We start from the raw sequence: 5554 nt of genomic DNA on the forward strand, positions 1-5554 counted from the left end.
AGGAAACCTAGGCGCGGCTGACATTCATGGGCGGAGCTAAGAGGCTTCGCACCAGTCACAGTTTGCAGCGGGTTTCTGCTGGGCTATCTGTGAGCTACACGGAGCGCGACATGAGCGTCACCTGTGCGGGACTGACTGGGGCAAGGGAGAAGTGGCTCTAGCCTCGACACTGAGTTCATTCCCATCAACAGCCTATACAGTCCGGTTTCAAAGAAAGTAAACACGTTAAGGTAAACAGTAGAACCCCGGACACATGTTCTGGCTGCATTTATGTGGAACTCTCTGGCTACAATGGGCAGTCGTGAAGAGGTTCTTCCTCAGAACAACGTGGTCATGGGACTCAGACGACCCAGCAGGACTGAGGGGAGCTGAGGACTGGGGAGAGGCTCCCTCTGGTTTCAGGTGGAGGCAATCTTCTCAGCCACAGCCCAGGGCCCTGCAGTCCTCTCCTCGTATAATCTGGCGCAGCACTTAATGAAGTCTTCCACTTGATGCCGGAAGTCCTCCTTGTCCCGCAAATGATGTCCCGCAGCTTGGATAGTCAGTGGATCATCAAAATTCTACAGATCAGTAAACAAAGAGTTTAATCCCCAAACAACAGCCTTCAGTGTCCTCATGGGGGCCCAGCCGGTGCTATCGATCGAATGTTCTTTCAGTCACCTGAGACATATCTTCACCCGTCTCTGTGATGTTGGGGTTCCAGGTCCCGGGCAAGCATTTCCGCTTTGGGAGGCACCATGTTGCATGCATCAGGAGCTTCAGTTTCAAACTGAATTTTTCCACCCTGGTAGTAACCCTCACCTGGGGGTGACAGTTGGCTGAAAACAATGAAGCTTGTTTGGGTCAGGAACATGCACTTTACATGTTCAAGGTAAATTGGCTTCAAGTTCTACAACCTCTTTCACAAGCAGCCTGTCCCTCACGGACACCTGCCAAGCGCAGTCAGAGGCTGTGGCTGACGCCTGGGACTCTTTGAGACCGTCATCCCGCTTCAGCTTGCTTGCCAGCATCAGCATCACTGCCTCCTTTTTCCTGGGCACCCCAAGACAGGCAAGGTGGGCCTGGCGCCCAACACCATGCCCGGCTGGTGGGCAGCGGCGAGACGCGGCCCCTCACACCTGCACCAGCTCCAGGTGGCAGGACCGGGAGTCCAGGATAAACTATTAATAAACCAAATGCATAAGACACTGCAAATAATTAGTGCTTATGAACTATTAAGAAAATGTTTCAACTAACAAGATTGCGGTAAATATATAGAGCTGTTGTCTTCATGAGTCAGTGTTCACTCTCGCTTTTAAGAAGGAACATCTTAATTTCTGTTTGAACAGTGCAACCTGACAACTGGTTTACATTTATTTCATTTTTTTGTCAGACAGTTTAGTTTAAAACTCAGCATGTGAGCCCCTCCAGTTTTCCATAACTCTTTTGCAGTTTTTCCAAATGTGGAAATTGTGGAAAAATAAAGTGTTCTCTAGAACACACCCACATCCTGCTCAACTATGAACAGATTAAGAAACAATTGTCAAGAATTCACAATATCTGTTACTTTCCTAGAACGGAACATGTTGGAGTACATTTGTAAAGTATCACTGGGAATAATATACCAATAAAGCTTTTTATCTGCAGTGGTAATGTGTTTGCTTAGCTCTTTAAAGTTTAAAAAAAAATCTTCAGGTATATTATTTCATTCCAGCCTTGAGCCACATTGAGAAGGAGACTTTATTGCTTCTTCATTGCAGAAAAAGAAGTCAAGACCAAGAGAATCTAAGTGATTTGCTCTAGGTCTGAATATCTAAACCCAGTCTTCGTGCTTCAAATTAAATAGGTTTGGTTTTCTAATTTAATAACCTGTTAGCATCTTTCTTCCTAAGAGATAAATCTTCCTTTCTTCAGACAGATCTAATTTGAAAGAAAAGTGTTAAAGAATATGGGAAAACATTGGATCCTAACTCCTAGAGAAGGGTTATCCTAACATGGACAGTATTTCCTATGACTCAACCCTGGTATTATTGTCAAAACCCTGGATTTTTCTCTTGCTTCTGTGGGACAAGATCACTATTTTTCCAGAGACAAGTTGGTTGAGAGAGAGGGTCTATTACTGAGGAAGGCAGATCATACAAAAGAGGCAAAACTCTGACAAAGAAGGTACTTTGGGCAGGATCCAGAGAGCACTGGTCTGTGAGCAGCCAGGTTGCTGCCGCTGCTGCTAAGTCGCTTCAGTCGTGTCCGACTCTGTGCGACCCCATAGATGGCAGCCCACCAGGCTTCCCCATCCCTGAGATTCTCCAGGCACGAACACTGGATTGGGTTGCCATTTCCTTCTCCAATGCATGAAAATGAAAAGTGAAAGTGAAGTTGCTCAGTCGTGTCCGACCCTCAGCGACCCCATGGACTGCAGCCTTCCAGGCTCCTCCGTCCAAGGGATTTTCCAGGCAAGAGTACCGGAGTGGGTTGCCAGTGCCTTCTCTAGCAGCCAGGTTGAGTAAGTGTCTAATTCAAAAGTGGATTTCCCTGGTGGTTCAGATGGTAAGGAATCTGCCTGGAATGCAGGAGACGGGTTTGATCCCTGGGTTGGGAAGATCCCCTGGAGAAGGGAATAGTTACCCACTTCAGTGTTCTTGCCTAGGAAATCCCATGGACAGAGGAGCCTGGTGGATTACAGTCCGTGGGGTTGCAAAGAGTTGGACATGACAGAGTAACTAATGATTCAAGCATAGCTTCTTGAGCTGAGGCATGGCTGTCAGCACACATTTCTGTATGAAAGTCATTTCAGAAAAGTGCTGTGAATTACAGCCTGTTGTAAGAATTGACTTTTAGGCCAGATTTTTAATTAGCATCAAAATTTCTTAATGGGAGATTGTGTAATAATTAAAACCATGAGCTTTGAAGTGAAACATCTAAAGCTGAAGCTGAAACACTAAACTTTTCTTAAAATTTTATGTATTGTTTGGCCACGCCACATAGCACGTGGGATCTTAGTTTTCTGACCAGGGATTAGACTTTGCAATGGAAGTAGAGTCTTAATGGCTGCTAGGGAAGTCTCCCCTGATTTTTTAATTTATTGTATGTGTGGTCAGTCAAAAGTCACATAACTGTAAACTCAGATGTGTTCCTCTTAACACAAAATAATAAGGGCCCATTGGTTGGATTAAGACACTTGTGAATATTAAGATGGATAATCAGTTCAGTTCAGTCACTCAGTACTATCTGACTCTGCAACCAATGGACTGCAGCATGCCAGGCTTCCCTGTCCATCACCAACTCCCGGAGTTTACTCAAACTCATCTCAATTGAGTTGGTGATGCCATCCAACCATCTCATTCTCTATCGTCCCCTTCTCCTCCTGCCTTCAGTCTTTCCCATATCAGGGTCTTTTCAAATGAGTCAGCTCTTCGCATCAGGTAGCCAAAGTATTGGAGTTTCAGCTTCAACATCAGTCCTTCCAAGGAACATTCAGAACTGATCTCCTTTAAGATGGACTGGTTGGATCCCCTTGCAATCCGAGGGACTCTCAAGAGTCTTCTCCAACACCACAGTTCAAAAGCATCAATTCTTCGGTGCTTGCTTTCTTTATAATCCAACTCTTGCATCCATACATGACTACTGGAAAAACCATGGCCTTGACTAGACAGACCTTTGTTGGCAAAGTAATGTCTCTGCTTTTGAATATGCTATCTAGGTTGGTCATAACTTTCCTTCCAAGGAGTAAGCGTCTTTTAACTTCATGGCTGCAATCACCATCTGCAGTGATTTTGGAGCCCCAAAAGATAAAGTCTGATACTGTTTCCACTGTTTCCCCATCTATTTCCCATGAAGTGATGGGACCGGATGCCATCATCTTCTTTTCTGAATGCTGAGCTTTAAGCCAACTTTTTCATTCTCCTCTTTCACTTTCATCTTGAGAAACCTGTATGCAGGTCAGGAAGCAACAGTTAGAACTGGATATGGAACAACAGACTGGTTCCAAATAGGAAAAGGAGTACGTCAAGGCTGTATATTGTCACCCTGCTTATTTAACTTATATGCAGAGTACATCATGAGAAACGCTGGACTGGAAGAAGCTCAAGCTGGAATCAAGATTGCCAGGAGAAATATCAATAGCCTCAGATATGCAGATGACACCACCCTTATGGCAGAAAGTGAAGAAGAACTAAAGAGCCTCTTGATGAAAGTGAAAGAGGAGAGTGAAAAAGTTGGCTTAAAGCTCAACATTCAGAAAACGAAGATCATGGCATCTGGTCCCATCACTTCATGGGAAATAGATGGGGAAACAGTGTCAGATTTTATTTTTCTGGGCTCCAAATTCATTGCAGATGGTGATTGCAGCCATGAAATTAAAAGATGCTTGCTCCTTGGAAGGAAAGTTATGACCAACCTAGTGACTTCACTTTCACTTTTCACTTTCATGCATTGGAAAAGGAAATGGCAACCCACTCCAGTGTTCTTGCCTCAAGAATCCCAGGGACGAGGGAGCCTGATGGGCTGCTGTCTATGGGGTCACACAGAGTCAGACACGACTGAAGCGACTTAGCAGCAGCAGACAGCATATTAAAAAGCAGAGGCATTACTTTGTGAACAAAGGTCTGTCTAATCAAGGCTATGGTTTTTCAGTGGTCATGTATGGATGTGAGAGTTGGACTATAAAGAAAGCTGAGCACTGAAGAATTGATGCTTTGGAAATGTGGTGTTGGAGAAGACTCTTGAAAGTCCCTTGGACTGCAAGGAGATCCAACCAGTTCATCCTAAAGGATATCAGTCCTGGGTGTTCATTGGAAGGACTGATGTTGAAACTGAAACTCCAATACTTTGGCCACCTGATGCAAAGAACTGACTCATTGGAAAAAACCCTGATGCTGGGAAAGATTGAGGGCAGGAGGAGAAGGGGACGACAGAGGATGAGATGGTTGGATGGCATCACTGACACAATGGACATGGGTTTGGGTGGACTCTGGCAGTTGGTGGTGGACAGGGAGGCCTCGCATGCTGCAGTTCATGGGGTCGCAAAGAGTCAGAAATGACTGAGCAACTGAACTGAACTGATGGGACCAGATGCCATATCTTTGTTTTCTGAATGTTGAGCTTTAAGCCAAGTTTTTCATTCTCCTCTTTCACTTTTATCAAGAGGCTCTTTAGTTCTTCACTTTCTGCCATTGGGGTGGTGTCATCTGCATACTGAGGTTATTGCTATTTCTCCCAGAAATCTTGATTCCAGCTTGTGCTTCAACCAGCCCAGTGTTTCTGATGGATACAATGTGGATGGATATTACAATGTGGTTTATAATAAGTGTAAATGATAGGTTTCTTTCAAAGTTATAACTCTGTATCCAAAATTTCTTTTCACTTTTCCATCAGTTAACTTTTTGAGCCTGTCTTCAGGCAACTTACTTACCTTTGACTGTTTGCATAGATGTTCCAAGGTCTAAACACAGCCTTTTGGAAAAACACAGGGAGCAGTTACCTGCATGATACGAAAATCACTCCAGGTTTACTTACTACTCTTGTTTGCTCCTGTTAGGAAAAGGAACTTTGGTTTTATCGTCTGCAACAAGGTTAA

General features: G+C 44.5%; 1 pseudogene; it reads right to left on the minus strand.

Moving 5' to 3' along the window:
• Positions 1-398: 398 nt before the first annotated feature.
• Positions 399-1016, minus strand: LOC113898884 (annotated as a pseudogene).
• Between the last annotated feature and the right edge of the window lie 4538 nt (positions 1017-5554).

Source organism: Bos indicus x Bos taurus, chromosome 9, assembly GCF_003369695.1.
Source record: "Bos indicus x Bos taurus breed Angus x Brahman F1 hybrid chromosome 9, Bos_hybrid_MaternalHap_v2.0, whole genome shotgun sequence".
In the NCBI taxonomy this organism is placed as follows: domain Eukaryota; kingdom Metazoa; phylum Chordata; class Mammalia; order Artiodactyla; family Bovidae; genus Bos; species Bos indicus x Bos taurus.